The following is a 17,121-nucleotide window of genomic DNA, read 5'->3' on the forward strand; positions in this document are numbered from 1 at the left end:
ACTGAGCATGCTCCGAACCATGGTTATGAGCACTCAAAGGATTTTCCTCGTAATTGCTGGCTACAGGGAACATCACAGCAACTGGGAGCAGGTCCACTTTGAGGATTTACTTCACAAAGCGGAAAGCCCATGTAATGACGGGGATGAAAACATATGCTGCCACCCAGTATCACCTCTGTTTTGTCTAAACTGAGTTTTAGTTTGCTTATCTTAGGTGAGGGAGGGCAAAAGCTGGCCCACTGAACCTTGGGATGTGGCCTGCCATGATCCTCTGGGCCACTGTCCAATGTCCAGCAGGACCCTTGGGCAGGCTCCTTGCATGCCCCCCCCGCCCACTCAAAGGGACCATGACCCTGGGTGTGGTTGTCTCTGCATGCTGCCTACATACTGAATACAATCCTCTCCACGTCCACTGACTGGAAAAAAGACCTGCCTGGGCTGTGCCTGGGGAGACACACACTAACCCTAGCAGAAAACTGTTTTGAGTGGCATGTGGGGGTGCAGCAGACAGGGTCCTGTCCAAGGGTCCCATTAAGTTGCTGGCCCGGAGCCCCTTAGGGTAAGTGCCTCCTGGCCAGTGCCTGCAACTAGCATCCTATCCCCTCTTCTACTTCAGCACCCTGCCCAACATCAGAACCCAAAGCCCCTTTACTCCTTCTCCAGGTCACACCCCCACACCACCTCAGGTCACAACTCAAACCCTCTGCAACCCCTCCTACACTCTTGCTCTTGGTCACAGCTTCCTCCCTGACACTGACCCCTTTCTACAACCCTCCACCAAGTCAGAATCCACTTCTTCACCCAATTCCCCAGCCAGACACTGCACTCCAATCCCCTACCCCAGGTTACAACCCCCTCCTTCATTTTAAGATAGAACTTGATAAATTTATGAAAAGGGTTTAAAAGTAAATTTACCTGCAATCATAGTGAACTAGACTTGATGACCATGGAAATCTCTTCCAGTCTCCCTAAATCTGATGGGTAGGGGCAGAAGTAAATTACAACTGTATCTATTGATGGTATTCTTGTAAGTGTTCATCTTTTATGTTGGGTATTGGTCCTTGGATTCTCGCAAGTAATAGTAAGGCCTCACAACCTTGTCTGAAAGGATGTGGGAAAAAAAAAACTAAACAGAACCCCTTATCAAAAATACTAGATTAGAGAATATTTAACCGTTATAGTTTTAAGTTTTTTCAGTACATAATTAAAGTGCTTGTCAAGTTCACTACAGCTGTTTACACTACAAAAATAACTTGGAAGTTGAGCATCTACACATACAACCTACTTCAGCGTTAAATTTTGAAGTAGGGCACTACTCCATTCCCGAGTAATGCCTTTGAAGTTGGGCTCCCTACATTGAAATTAATTTCAAAGTGATGGAAAGGGTGTAGATTCTCTGCTGGCTACTTCAATGTAGTGCCGAACTTAGAAGTTAGTTTTTAGTGTAGACGTACTGTGTTTCAAAATACAGTATATGACAGGATAAATAAGATTTGCATAGTGCTGTAAGAATGGAATAATGGCTTTACACTTCAAAGCAAATATTTAGTTTTATTTATGTACATAAACAATAACTGTGGCTATGTTGGTGATAAAAGCAAGATGATTCAGGCACAAGATAAGTATTGTGTACTGAATGTACACGTAGTATCTGGGAATGAAGCTCTTTCGAGAGAGGCTGGGGACCGAACCTCTGTTCCTGAAAGCAGACACTGGGAAAACAGGGAGAGCAAATAATTTAACAATGCTTTTAGGAATGCAGTATGACAGCATTTAAAATCAGAAGCACTATGTCCCAAACCAACCAAAGCATGCCTGACAATAGCTTGCTTGCATGGGAAAAGGAAAGATGCCCCCCAAACTGGCCAGTCACTGAATCACCTTGGCGAGTGGCCAGAAATTCTGCTGCCAGCGTAACCTGCTGCTCAAGGCAACAATACAACTTGTTCAGGGAAGCTACATCTTCCACTGGCTGAATGCGTCAACGAGTGAGAAGGAGAACAGGAGGGCAGGCCCAGCAGGGCACTCGACCGGGGCGAGGTTCCCTCCCAAGCCTCACCCGAGGAGGTAGCGGCGGGTAGGAGGGACAGCAAAAGGCCGCTGGTGTCTGGGTAGCAGAACACCCATCCCCTTCGCACCCCCACTTTCCAGCTCTCCCCGGGCAGCCCGAGCTGCCCCCGTCCCTGCGCGATAGAGCCCCGCAGCTCCCAGCTCACGCCCGGCTCCCCCGGCGCCGCGGAGACCAGACACCGGCCGGGCCCCTCCTGTTTCCGCAGGCGGCGGAGTGTGGGCCGCGAGCACGCGCCTTTGAGAGACGCCTTGTATCGCAGAGCCGGGGTGGCCCGGGGACCCCAGCCCCGCCCCGCTCCGCTCCGGGAGGCGCTCGGCTCAGCCCAGCCGGTCTCTGCGGTGCGGCTCAACTCCTCCCAGAGGCCACATCTCAGCCACCAGCTCAGCACCGAGCGGGTTAATCCCCGCCCTGCTCTCAGGCTCCTCCCCCTTGTCCCTGCCTCAACCATCCAGCAACGGTGTTACCTGCTCCGCGCCACCTTGTCTTTCTTCTACGTCATCGCCGTGCGCCGGCAGGAAGGTGGGGCTGTTGCCTAGTTACGCCCGTCTGTCATCGCTGTGCGCCGCCGTTTCCCCTCTCCCGCCCCCATCGCTCTGTGTAAGAGACACAGAAAACAAGCGGATCCGAGGAGCGAGCTGCAGCCCGGACCGGCCTCCCCAGCGCTCCCTCCCGCCGCAGCCGCGGGCTCCGGCTGAGGAGGTGACGGGCATCCACGCGCCCGCCCCTGCCTGCGGAGCGCCCCGCGCAGAGACTCACACATGCCTGAGCTCAGGGCGGGAGCGGCTCTGAGCCCGGCCGCCTGGGTGCCCCGCGCTGCCTGGCTGGGGCCCTAGCAGCTCCCCGGCCGCTGGAGCGCGTCCGGCGGCTCCCGGCTCCCGAGTGTATGAGAGGGAGCGCGGAGCGGGGGCCGCGGCCCGACCCATCCGCCTCCTCTCCCTCCCGGACGGCGGCAGCAGAGAGACCGGCCCGGGGGCAGCGAGGAGGAGGCGGCGGCGGCTCCATGTGAGGAGAGCCGGGCACGCACGTGAGCCGCCGAGCAGCCCCCCGGAGCCGGGAGGAGCGAGAAAAACGCGGAGACCCGGCGGCCGAGGGGGCTGGCCCAGTCTCTCACTAAAGTTTCCCGGACGCGCGGTGTCTCTCGGGATCTGGCGTCCAGGCTGCTGCGAAGTCCGAGAGCCCCCGCGGGGAAGCGGCTGCCCAGTCCCCGGCGCGAGGGTGAGCTCAAGCCGCCCGCTGTATCAGCGGTAGCGAGTCTGCTGTGGCCAGGAAACCGAGGGAGGGAAACAACCCTCCGCTGCTGCTCCTAAGGTGAGTGAAGGGTTGAGTCGCGGGGACCGGAGGAGGCTCCGGGTCTGATTGCTCCGCTGACGATTTCCCAGTCCAGTCGGAACACGTGGCTACAAAGACCCGCACCCCCATGACTACGGGTTGGGGACAGGGACTAAGTAGGAGCATGTGGTAGCGGCTGAGTCCCTGCCGCTGGGGCGGGGAGTACCGTCATCGCTGCAGCCCCGCCCGAGGTATCCCCTGCTTCACATGCGCCTCACGTTGCCGGGAGCTTTGCACGGTCTGCTGAGCTAAGTGACCCTCTCGGGAGTGCGGCTCTTCTTGCCTCAACGAGCGGGGAGAGACGCACATTGTAGGGAAATTCTGCTGTTAAATCAGTTCCTGCCACCTTTCACCTTTTAAACTCAAGGAGCCTCCGCTTTGTAAAGAGTCACTCCAGAGAGAGGGGCTGATAACGCCCAATCAAAAACGAGTTTGGGAATTAGTTTCTTCTTGAAACTTGTACGTCTCGCTTTGTACTTGCTGCAGCAAGTGACAGCAGAGATACTGAAGGCCTGAACAAAGACCAACTTTTTAAAACGACTTTAAACCTTCTTTCAGTCACTGTGGTTTTAAGTAAAATCTTAAGAGTATAACAGAACTGAACTTGGGTGCATGACATCCTGATAAATGACCAGAACTGAAAAAAATATGAGTCATTGTATTTTTAGTGGAGTGGCTTTCAAACTCCTACAGGATGGGATTCATTTTATTAGAGCGAGATTGTGGACTCATATCTGTCCACATTAGATAACATTTCTCTGGAAACTGCTGCAATTGTTGTATGGAAAAGTAATATTAGGAATACTTTTTAGCTGAATTTAAAATTAACTTAGCAGTTGGAGATAAGAGGGAAGAGACAGCACCATGTCTAGTCATCTCTCTACAAAACAGCATCGAGTGCTACATGGGCCTCAGTTTGGGAATCCTGTGCTGGACACTGAGCTTTTGTATGTAGTGTGCTTTTTATATTACTACATTCACATTACTGACAGGGATCTGGTTGCTTGAGTAGGTATTTTCAACCATATTTAACAGCAGTTTGAGTTGCTGCTAAATTAACTAAATAGCATTTTGTTCCACCATGTGGATTTTAAAAAAATGCAGATCGCTCTGTGTGAAGGTTTAACCCTCTCTTTTATGGAGAACTATATACCATCCGTAAGAATTTGGTTTGTCTACATTGAACTTACATATAGATTGTATGCAAACCAAGAATATGGGTATTTCAGATCTTTTTTCAGAATTAATGACATTGAGATAACACTAATGTCTGCATCTGTTTGTGCATGGGTATTTTTCCTAGCTCTATTTCTGAAAAAGAAAAGATTAAACCTTAAAGTTTGTCAGACACTTTTTAACTGAATAGAGAATAAAGAAATTGACCAACTTTATCTAGATTTATTTTTAGAGAGTGTGGTAGACTTCCCTCTTTATGTTTCCCTCCAATCAGCTTCTATTTTCTTCTCTTTCAATCCTACATTGCAGTCACTGACCTTTCTTCAGAATGGAATGTATAGTATTCCCTCTGGATTTATTAAATATAAATTTTTGAGGGTTAATACATTTTTTGTTGCTTTTTGCCTAAAAACTCTGTATTTCAAACACTGTATTTCAACTGAAAGTTTACAGAAAAATAGTTTGATATGTTTTTTCATCGTGTTTTCTCTAAGTGTGTGACAGCACTACATGTATATTCTAGTTACCTACTGTATCCATATGATCAGTTTCTCCAGTTGTTTAAAGATCCTTCACCAGGAGGAGAGATTGTAAAACCCCCAAAATTGCTGGTGTACTGGAAGAAGACTTTTGGCATTCCTCCACTCCCCTTTTTTGACACAGTCACCCTGAGGTTTGTAATTCCTTTTAAACAATAGGAGAGTGTGTACAACACTACATTAAGAAAGGACATGCAGGAATTTAGTGCCTGAACAACACTCCCAGGTTCTGCTGACTTACGGGACCAAGAAACTAGGAGTTAAATGAACTTCCTGCAGTGGAGAGGATTCATAGGCTTGTCAGTGTCTTCCCATATTTAATTTATACATGTGCTTAAAACAATTTGATTTAGTTAAATCTGACAATAACATGTCAACTTCCTTTGACGTAAAGCTGTGTCAGTATCCTGAATCCAAATTAAATTTAACTTCCTCTCTTTCATTATTGTGCTGCTCTTTATAGCACCTTTTTACAATGGTCAGATTGTTAGCTGTAATTTTTTAAAGCTTGCTATCATTTTCTTTTACATGGTCTATGCTCGTTAACATCTTGATTATTCTGTTAAATCATAATACTAAAATGGAATTAACTTTTCAGTCCTCATAGTATCCTTTCTAACTCTTCACTCAGTTCAGCTGGTGAAACTATACCGAGTTTTGTCTGATTTTCTACTTACTGTTGTAATGCTATTGGAACCCTAGCAATGTGAGAAACAGCTTACATTTCATACACCCTTTTAACTGAAACTAATAGGTATGAATTGATTCTTATTAAGTGTTGTAAACTCTTTTTTTTTTTTTTTTAACAAGAGTGAGAGTGACCTGAGATTTTTAGTTTCTTTGGGTATGACTTTGTAATAGCTCTGTAGTGTGCACCCACTGCTTTGTGATAGAATTGTAATAGTTTTCTCTTGTGAAATAAAATTTGAAAGCTGTTAGAGGAGGGAGCAAGAGGTCCTGCTTTAAGGTCTGTCAACTTGAATGATGTCAGTGCAATATCTTTTGGTTGGCTTTAAAAAAAAATTATAACACACGAAGCATCACCACTCAACATATTCCAGTTCTCAGTTTAATCTATTTGGTCACACTTTTTGTTTTCTCTTCAAAACATATATCTACTGCCTGAATTGATGTGCTTGCATATCTGAAATTGACAGCAAATGCTTGAAGATAGCTGAACATCTATATCACTTATGTGTGAGTGTATGTATAACTTCAATTTACATTTCCTGTAAACAGACTACTTGCTGGAAATGTTGTTTTAATACCTTTTGTAAATTCATGAAAGATGATAGAACCATCTGGGCTGAAATCCTACAAAATAAATAAATTGCAAGCAATACAAACTTGTACTTAACGGTGTTTGCCTTGCTTCTGATTTCTTAGGAGTGAGGCCTATAGTTTTTCAATTCTAGGTCTCTCTGAGACTGTCACAAAGGGTGCCAATTATACGATATATGTTTCTGAGATCAGCTTGTGGAACTCCTTTGCCAGAAGATGTTTAAGACCAAGACTATACCATGGTTTAAAAGAGAACTAGATAAATACATGGAGGATAGGTCCATCAATAGCTGTTAGCCAGGATGGACGGGGATAGTGTCCCTAGCCTCTGTTGGCCAGAAGCTGCGCATGGATGACAGGCGATGTATCACTTGATTATTTGTCCTGTTCATTCCCTCTAGGACACTGTCAGAAGATAGAATGTGGACTAAATGGACCTTTGGTTTTTTAATTTTACATAGGCCATTTGGCAGCAAATTTAAAATATTACATCACGAATTCTGTCACATCTGTTTTTTTTTTTTTTGTCTTTGTTTGAGTTCTATGTGTAAATCTTGGTGGATCTTCAGAAAAGTGTAGCAGTACCCAGAAAAGTCATTACCCACATTGAAAATACACAGTTCCTTCTTTAGGAAGTTTTTCCTGCCCAGATGTTAAGATGGAAAATTGTGGCCTTATTACCTTACTGACATAAGGCATTTGAGATGAATTTCGGGGAAACAAGTATCAGAGAGGTAGCCGAGTTAGTCTGTATCTTCAAAAACAAAAAGAAGTCCTGTAGCACGTTGTAGACGAAAAGATATTTTGGAGCATAAGCTTTTGCGGGCAAAGACCCACTTCATCAGATGCATGAATCGGGGGTTTCAGAGGAGGATTTAAAGAGGGGGCCCCAGTAAAGGGGAGGGCCGGAGCTGACAAGGTATATTCAGTCAGGGTGGATATGGCCCATTATCAGCAGTTGATGATGTTCACAACTCCACAAGAGAGGAGAAATCAAGTCGGTTCAGTTGGGAGATGTGGCCCATTGGCAATTACTAATGTGGAGGTGTGACCATCAAGAGCAGAGAAACTGCTTTTGTAGTAGGTCAGCCACTCCCAGTCTCTGTTCCATCCTTGGTTGATGGAGTCAAATTTGCAAATCCCTGCAACAAGCCTCACTTCCAACTCTGCTCACATATCTACACCAGCTATATGATCACAGGACCTAACATCAACCACACCATCAGGGGCTCTTTCACCTGCACATCTACTAATATAATATATGCCATCATGTGCCTGCAATGTATATTGACCAAACTGGACAGTTTTTATGTAAAAGAATAAGTGGACATAAATCAGACATCAAGAATGGTAACATACAAAAACCCATAGGAGAACACTTCAATCTCCCTGGACGCTCAGTAACAGATTTTAAAGTAGCAGTCCTACAACAAAAAAATTAAAATGCAAAGAGAAATTTCAGAGCTTCAATTTATTTGCAAATTTGACTCTAACACGGGTGCCAAGAGCGGCATGAGAGCTGATTTTCATTGGCACGTGAGGCAGGAGTTCAGCCCTGCCCTCCTCCCCCATGCACCCAGGAGTTTGCTCAAAGCCCTGGCTCCTGTGGATTAACAAAAGACCAGCAAATGGTACCAACCACCACCTAAATGGTAAAGCTCTGTATGTTTATGTATGAAAGAAGCTGTTGTAAGTAGGACTGCTAGAGACTTAAAAAGTGTCAGTGACACTCTGACTGTACATAAAGGTCTAAAGGTCAACTTTTTGCACTCCGCTTCAGAAAGGTTGCTGACTCCTGGTCTACGTAGTACTTATTCGATTTTCTGAGCGCAGAGGGCTGGGCTGGAACATCTTTCAAAGTCCCATCCATTCCTACTGTTCTATGATTCAATTTAGGTCAACACAGTAACTGTGTTCTTCCTATATTGTTAACCTTCGATTGCAATATCAGATTTTAAAGCACTTAGTGAACATAATTATGATTTAGAAATATATAAGGTGTGTGTGGGAGAACAGTGTATAATATAAACTTACCATGTATGTTGTTTCTGCTATGTCTGTCCATTTGTCTGTCCGGGACAGGTTCTGTTTCCCCCCTCTCCCCTGCACTGTGCCAGCCCCTTCCACACCCAGCATGGGGCCTGCCCTCGTCATGGAGCCCTCCCTGCACCATACCAGTCCCAGCTTCTTCTTTGGCTAGTATGAGGCCTGGCCCAGCTCCTCCCAAGGAGACCCCCGCACTCCGTCAGTCCCAGCCCTTTCCCCTGCCAGCACAGGGCCTGGCCCTGCCCCCAACAAAGCCTTTCCAACAGCCTTCGCAAGGCCCATACAACAAGTTTTTGTCTAGAACTTTTCTTCAGCCCAGCTTCTGTTCGCATGTAGAGCTGCTGCAGGGCCTCTAGCTCATATAATGTGTCCTAAAGAAGTTAAAAGAGCAGAATTAAGTTTTTCTGTACAACCTTAGTTTTGATTGGTTCCTGGCTTCAGTCTCTGTCCCAGCTCAGAGTTTCCTCGCCAAGCCATTCCTAGTCTCCCCCTTTTTTGCACTCCAGCTGTCTAACTCCCTGCCACCCTCAGTTGTCTCCTCTTTTGCTGTTTCCCCTCAATTCCACCCTCCAGTCTCTTGTTCCCAATCTACTCCCCCCTAATTCTCCTCAGGTTTGGCTCTTGTCCCCTCAGCATTTGAATCAGACAGTTTCCTCTTCCGCCATACTAGTGACCAGTACTGAAGGCAGTCTTCTTGCTCTCTGAGTTTGTGTGCTCTGCCCACCCAACATAGCTTGTAACAGCCTTCAAGGGAAAGTCTTGCAGAGCCTGTATCTGAAGCATTGTAGAACATATACTCTGAGATTTGTCTTTTAAGCTCTAGCAAGTCTCTGCTTGGCATGTAGAAATTGTTTTTTTTCCCCCCCTCCCAAAGGCTTACAACATAGCCAAATTCGGGTATATTTTCTCAAGGATGACAGGAGGAAAATCCCTAACAAAAAGGCCACCCTTTTGCCAAATTTCACGTCTGTGCTCTAGCACATGGGAGCGTTGGAGCTTTTCAATGAACAGCTCACTAGAATTTTATAACTCAAAGAAAACAATGTTTTGGCTGTCCTTGCTTTTGGGAAAGGTTTAGCCATTTTCGCTGAAATTTTCCTAAGAAATGCAGTGAGGCAGATACCCAGTATGGTAATTTAAATCCCAAATAGCAAAGCTCTAGGGAAATAAAAAGAGAGGTTTTACATTTGGGAGTGTTGGAGAATCTTTGTAATAGGCCTTGTCTGAGTACAATTACATAAAAGTCCCCAAATCGTACCCTTGCAGGCATTGCCTATCTTTATTCAGTGCACAAGGTGGATGTTGCTCACTGAAATCAGTGATGTCTTGTCCTTGTCATCTTATGCATGGTTAGTCTGTCTTACTGCACGGTATTCAGACCCTGCCCTGAATACTAAACTAATATTTTTCTCTGGGCTTTTCTGTAGTATGGTGCTTGTCACCACAGTGTGCAAGTGCTTTTTACAAATACCTCTAAACAATCTGTGTTCCAAATATCCTTGTTTTGTAAGATACTTCTGATATTAACGAATAACGTTTTTATTATGGTAGCAGCTACAAACTCACCATGTACAGGATCCCATTGTACTAGGTGCAATGCAAACACAGAGTAACAGACCATCTATGCCATAAAGAATTTACAATATGAATAGACAAAGACAGTTAGAGGTTAGGGAAAAGGGAGATAAGGCACAAGCAGCATAAATAGGTAGCGTGCAAATGTCCTGTTTAAAAAACAAAAACAAAAAATAAAACAAAAAAGACTTGTCATGGAGTTTGTTGGAGTAATCTTTGATAAGTAGATCAGGGAAGAGATGGGCTAAAGAATCCTGTAGCAAGCGGTAGAGGAGGGAAGGAAGCATGGCGTGAGGCAGAGAGTCCCAACCCACTTCCTCACTGTCAGGACAGAGCAGAGAATACCCAAGGTCAAAACTAGAAAGCAGTTTGACAGACAGCTGTAGAGGCTGCTTCAGTATCTAATCCTGCTGGTTTAAGGTTTTTTGGCTTCTGGGGCTATTGCCTTGCTAGAATTTGTCTTCCTTGTTCTTGTGGCTCTGTCAGGGAGGGATGCACCACATGGCTCGTAATATTCTTAGAGATGTTGGTCTGCAAACCGAGAAATTAATTTGCTACAGAAAAATGCAGAATTTGCATTTTTGACAGAGAACATACTTCACATTTTGTGAATAAAATAAAAACATATTAAGTGTTAACTAAATTTTCCTGGCAATTAAGGTAACCATATTTCCCTAAGAGAAAATGGGATACTTCATGGGACTGGCCTGAGTTGCCCTGGTCAGGTGCTGACAGCCCAAGCCCCAGTGCCTGGCATCTCTGCTGACCCCTTTGAACTTTTGTGATTGTAAGCTGGCAAGAGCAAGTGGGACAAAAGCTGAGTTCGGCCAAAAAAAGGTAGGACTATCCAGGAAAGGGCTTAAAAATTTCCTCGCTTTTTAAAAAAAGCGAAACCAAATTCAATCATGTGGAAGCAAGTTTGGAACATCTAGATTGGGGCAGGGAACCTTTTTTCCGTTAGGGCCCCGATGTACGGGGGGCGGGAAAAAGGAAACATGGGCTACACAGAGCCATTTGTGGAGCAGGGGTGAGTGTGTGTGTGTGTGTGTGTGTGTGAGAGAGAGAGAGAGAGAGAGAGAGAGACTGAGACTTGGGACTTTCTCTAGGCTCTGGGGGGAGCATCAGAAATGAGGTGTTAAGGGTATGAGAAGGGGCTCTGGACTGGGACTGAGGGGTTTTGAAGTACAGGAGTGGGCTCAGGAATGGGTGGTGGGTTCTGGAAGGGAATTTTGCTGCAGGAGTGGTTTCTGGTATGTGTAAGGGAGTTTGGTTCTGGGAGTTTGGCTGAAGGAGCAGGGTCAGAGCTGGGGGCAATGGGCTGGGGTGCACAAGGGAGATGAAGGCTGGAACAGAACATGTGCATAGGGGTCCAGGCTCTGGGAGAGCAGAGGGTGCGGAAGGCAGTGAGGGTTGCAGGCTTTGGCTGGCTGCTGCATACTTCACATCAGTAAAATGCATTTCTCAGTCCCTAGATTCTGACTCTCCTGTCAAATTAAATCTGAGTTCTAAAGCATAGAGTTAGAGCTTCTGAAAAAAAATTGCATGCTTTTTTTGAATCATGTATAAAGCCACGTACTTTTCCATAAACTTCTTCTGAAAAACTGCAGAACCATTTTTGCTGAAAAATTAAGAGACAAATAAAAAATCCCAAACACATAAGACACCTGTCATTGAACACTTCAATATGAACAGTTAAAGTTTGAAAAAATATTTTTAAGCAACTGAAAACAGGTTCTTACAATTAAGTGTTAGGCAATCTTAACTGTAGGCATCATCTGCTTTTCCCTATACTGTACTTACACAGTCTGTGCCTGTTGCACTAAACTTTTCAATGCTGTTTACTTGATTTACATGTGTTACACTAGTTTTCTATTTGTTTTATGTTTTCACTTAAATAATGGGATTTACAAAATGGATCAAATCAGTAATCTCTCTATTCCAGTATCCTGTCGGACAGTTGCAGTGCCAACTGGAGCCCTTCTTTGGGCAATTATTGCATAGGCTCCCCTAGGTTAAGTTGGTAGAGGTTTGATAATTTCATGAAGTTTGAGGGTTTCTTAACAGTGGGATAGCTCTACTATATTTAAGGTTGAGCAGTGTTTTCTGTTTAAAGGTTGACTATTCTAAGTGCTTTAAAATCTGTACTTAGATTGTCTTGAAGTTAGATATGCATCATGTGATTGAGGGGTAGTGTTAGTGGTCCAAATATGGGGTCTTTTTAGGAAAGGATTCTCCGATAGAATCTCTTTAAAAACAAAACTCAGCATCTCACAAATTCCTCTGATTCTTGCACCAGTGTTTGTGTGCGTTTGAGGTTCAATCTATGACTTTATTCATCCCCCCTCTGGTAGCAATTTTTTGATGTTTTTCAGGTAGTGCATGATACCTGCTGCACCAGTGGTGAAGCAGTATTGGAAAAGCTCTGAACTCCAGAGTTTAGGTCTCCAGAATGGCTGTTGCCAAAACTGTTCAATCAGAGATTGAAATGTATGTGTTCCGTGCACCAAGGCAAGCACTCTATTGAAGTAAGATTTTAGGCAGACAGTTGTCACAGTGACTGTGTGGCTCAAGCGGACAATTTTTGAACATGAACTACACCATGCACTGAGTTTGAACACTGCTGCTGTCAGAGAACATGTTTCGTGCATGACACTCAATATCAATCAGCATCAGGCAAAAACTCCTTTGGGAAGTTTTGCCCCAAGACCAAAATTTCTACTTTGTGATCTAAGATCAACTCTGATTTTACTTTAGAACATTGATTCTCAAATTTTTGTGTTGGTGATTCCTTTCACACAGCAAGCTTCTGCATGTGAACCTCTGCCTTATTAAAAACACCTTTTAAATTATTTAACGTCATTATAAAGACTAGATGTGAAGCAGAGTTTGGAGGTGAAGGCTGACAGCTGTAAGCCCCAGTGTAATAACCTTCTGAAAATTCCCACTTTGAGAACCTCTGCTTTAGAAGTAGTGTCAAGGAAATTAGTGTTGATTAAATAGTTTTCTCCTCTGTGATCCAGCAAGATCACCCACTCTAGGCTCCCAGCTCCTTATCTGTCACATCTGTTGGGCAAAGTCCTACATTTCTTTCCCTCCTGATCAGGTTGGGTTGGTAGTAGTATTTCCAAACTGCATAGCTCCTTGCCTATACTGGAACCTCTCCAGCAAAGTCAGATTGTCTAAGCCAACCTTTGGTTTTTCTTCTTAGAGATTGTAAACAGCGTAATTGCTACAGGTAAGCTACCACCCATCTCTTTCCAACCAAGCACATTTACTATTAAGGAAGAGTATTACAGAGAAAACTAAGCAAAAACATTCTGATAAGCTTAGCAGAGATGACCCTCAACTCCAGCAAGGACTCAGCTTGATGATGAGTCCTTCAGAACCCTCAGTGAGTTCACATGAGCATATCTCAGCGTCAGCTCAGAACAAGCACACTGTGTCTTCAGGGATCTCACTAGAAGAAAAACTCTAAGCATCAGGTAGATCAGATTTCTTGTTTGCTGGGTCAGAAAGACCCTTACTCAGCTTAAAGTTAGGATATTTGTCCAAAAATCTTTTATTTTAATCAATATATAAGACCTCTCCAGGTGATCGTAGCTCTCTAGAGGTGTTAAAACTTGAATTAATTTGCCTAACTACCGTCTGCTGTTCTTTGTTCCTGAAGGGCTGTAGTCCTGCTGCCTCATTTTGTCCAGGGCATTGCAGGAAATTGCTCTCTCTGCCACAGACGCCTTCTATTCACAGCCCTATCTCAAAGAACAGCAACCAGGAGCCAGAGATTTGGTGGGCTGTACCTCTCAGAAGGGGGTCAGACATCTCTCCCTGTCCCCTTCCCACATATGAATTGGCATTTGGGAATGGAGGGGAGCTGAGCTGATCCACTCTGTCTTTAACATTCTATTGGACTCTTTTTGGTAGCACAGAGAAACTTCTTTTGTTCTTCCGTATACTTCTCACTGTCATTTGAACTCTTCTGGCCATGTCCCTGCTTTAGCATGTTACCCTTCACAGGTTTTGCCTTCAAAGTCTCCCTCAGGTTGTAAACATTTTGGCTATGTATACATGGGCAGCCTCAGTCAACAGAGAAACCTCGGCTCTACTTGTGTTGACAGATTGCTCTTTCAGTCTGCCTTTATGTGTAGATACAGTCTGCTCCGATGTCAGAGAGCAGGCACACTGCCTGGCCCTCTCTTGATAGAGCAGCTGACCAGAATGTCTTTAAACAGGGCTGCCAAAGGTACTGGAAACCTTCTCAGTCGACAGAGCAGTTTACAAGGACACTTTTATTGAAAAAACACTTTCAACAAAGATGTTATACCTGATTAGGGAGAGGTATAATGCTGCTGACTGAACAGCTGAGTTTTGTCAACAAACTCTCAACAGAGCTCTTTAGCTGTGTAGATGCTCGGTGAGTTTTGTCAACAAAAGGGCTGTTCTGTCCACAGAATTTGCCCATGTAGATGCGTCCTTTCTCTTCAGAAAGCTTGGATAGGTTGTTCATAAATCTGCTTGTCTTTTAGGAAAGAGAGAGTCAGGGCCATTTGTGAAGCTGGTGGGAGGGGAAAAGTGGCAGCCTATGGCTGTTTTTGGCAGTAGACTTTTATGCTGCTTCCCAAGAAAAGCAAGTATGGAAAGCGGGGAATTCGTAAAGAAACCATGGATGTTTGAGTCAAAGAAGGAAAAGGGATATGGATGATACTTGAAGACTGAGTAGTATTTGGGGTTAAGATCAGGTTTGGAGGATGGTAATTTAGATTGAAGGTTGTGTTGTAGGGAGATATCATCATTGATGTCTATGTGGAAACGGTGGAATATTATGGGCAAAATCTAGGACAGGTATTGAAGAAAAAAACTCATCCCCTTGTCATGGAAAATGGCAGCTTCCATGCTATAAGGTTAAAATCCATATCTATAGAGATCTATTACTAAATTCTTGCCAGCATTGGAACTAATGTTCTTTTTAAATATTAATCCTATTTAAAACATTTACACAATCTCTGATAAAAATGCTGGAATTTTGCTTAGTTATGGGGCAACTAGTTTCTTCTGGACTTAAAGTACAATAAGAACAAGTGCAGAAAGATTTGTGAATTGACAAAAGTTCAATCAGGAGTCAAAGTGAGGCAGAGAAAGGAAGCTGTTATAGAATGATCTCGGTCAGCATTTCTTAGACTTTTTGATACCAACGAACATCAAACAATATTTTTTTATGCAGAACAACTATGAGAATTTTCCTCAAAAAAATTGTTGAGAACAGTAAAACCAAGCAGCAGCATACATAGCAAAACCACAGTGAAGTAATTTAATCAGTCATAACAATGTAGAAATAAGTGTATCTGGTTTTAATAATAGAAAATGCTTACCATCAGTGTATTTTTTTCCAAACGCTCGTGGCACATGAGCAGGTTCATAAAACACCAGTGTTCGTGCAACATAGTTTTAAGAAACACTGATGCAAGTTATAGGCAGCATGAGTTTGTCCCATTATATGCATGGCCATATCAGTGTTGCAGGCTTTTTTTCCACAATGTGTGTACAGTGGATATAGATCACTTTTGCAGTTGGAAAATTCATAACAAAATTACTCCACTGATTGAAAAAACTAACAGTACAGCCAATGCCTATTAGTCTCTCATACAACCTAAAAAGGCAGTCTTTATGTAAGCCACTTTTCTGAAAGACTGTACAGTAAACCCTCACGTTACATGGGGGTTGCGTTTGTGCAACCTGTGCATAACTCAAAGGTTCATGCAAATAGAGGAGACATGGGAGCCAAGCTCCCCTGGGCTTGCAGGAGCCCGGAAACTGATAAGCCCAGCAGGGTTGGTCAGTTTCCTGGCTCTCAGAGTGGCAGGGAGCCCTGAATCAGAGAGCAGCCTGGTTCACATCTCCTTGCTGCTTGCGGGACCTGGGAAACTGACCAGCAGCCTGGCTTCCAGCTCCCCTCTACTTGTAGAAGAGGGGAAACTGAGCAGGGCAGCAGCCTTGCTCATTTTCCTGGCTCCAGCCAGTGGAGGGGAGCCAGGAACCAGGAGCCGTTTGGGTCCCAACTCCCCTCTGCTCCTTGGAGCCAGGAAACTAACCAGGACTGCTGCCCTGCTCAGTTTCCTGGCTCAGCAGGTGGAGGGGAGCTGGGAGCCAGCCTGTTTGATTCCCAGCTCCCCACTACTCCAGGGACTTGGAAACCACTTCTGTCAGAGGCAGCAGCCTGACTCGTGGTTTCTCTGCTCCTGTCAGGGATGGCAACCTGACTCACTGTTTCCACACTCCTGGCAGGTACAGCAGCCTTACTGATGGCTGCTGCCCCTGACAGGAGCGGTTTCCTGTTTCCATCCGGAGTGGCAGTCACATTCACTTGAGACGCACTCAATCAAGTTGTGCGTATCTCAAGGGTTTACTGTATACAAGAAACACGTTCTGTATTCTAGATATTTAAAATTAAATTGGGTCCAGACTGTGACCGCAACCAACTTGTTCTTGAAAGGTGGAATGAGTATGTAGTGGCTGTAGAAATTTTGAACATGGAAGGAGACTTTACTATATTACTTCGGAATGTGGGTGCAAGTGCTGTAGTGCCAGATTACGAGGACCAGAACACTGCTTATTATGGAGAAGTATGGTTATTGTTTTTTAAAAATGGGCTGTCTTGAGTAGTTATTGATGATTACGTACATGGTTTAGGTTTGGGATTAGAGGTGGATATGAGTTCAGATTAAATTAGGTCTGGATACAATCCCATGAACAAGAAGTCTGCAAGGGTGCTCTTGGCTCTGCCAGTGCTTCCCTTCCTTCCTAATCTGCTGCTTGTATATTCCACTCTTTTCAGGTAATAGACCTCAAACCTCAGTGCCTTCGTGGATCCATATTTAGTGGATTTAATGGGCTGCCACCAGTTTCAGGGTTTGGATCTGTGGATTCCTCTTTAATTCATGTCAGGCTGTCAGTGATCTGTAATATAAATGGGTGTGTCTACGCAGCAATTAAACACTCTTTGCTGACCCAGGTCAACTGGCTTGTGGCTCAGGCTGTGGGACTATGGAGGTGGTTTAGATATTCATTCTTGGGCTGGAGGTCAAGCTCTGGGGCCTTCCACCTTCCCTG

The 17,121-nt window shown here is 44.7% G+C and overlaps 1 protein-coding gene across 1 annotated transcript in view; it reads left to right on the forward strand.

The window, feature by feature from the left end:
* The first annotated feature begins 2,664 nt into the window (after window positions 1–2,664).
* The window catches only part of FBXW7 (F-box and WD repeat domain containing 7), a 275,066-nt gene continuing 260,609 nt past the window's right edge, over window positions 2,665–17,121 (forward strand). Inside the window, exon 1 of the mRNA XM_074993174.1 lies at window positions 2,665–3,379. The gene's annotated coding sequence lies outside the window, so the exon portion shown is untranslated. The remainder of the gene's footprint in view (window positions 3,380–17,121) is intronic.

This window comes from Carettochelys insculpta, chromosome 4, assembly GCF_033958435.1.
Source record: "Carettochelys insculpta isolate YL-2023 chromosome 4, ASM3395843v1, whole genome shotgun sequence".
Taxonomy (NCBI): Eukaryota; Metazoa; Chordata; order Testudines; family Carettochelyidae; genus Carettochelys; species Carettochelys insculpta.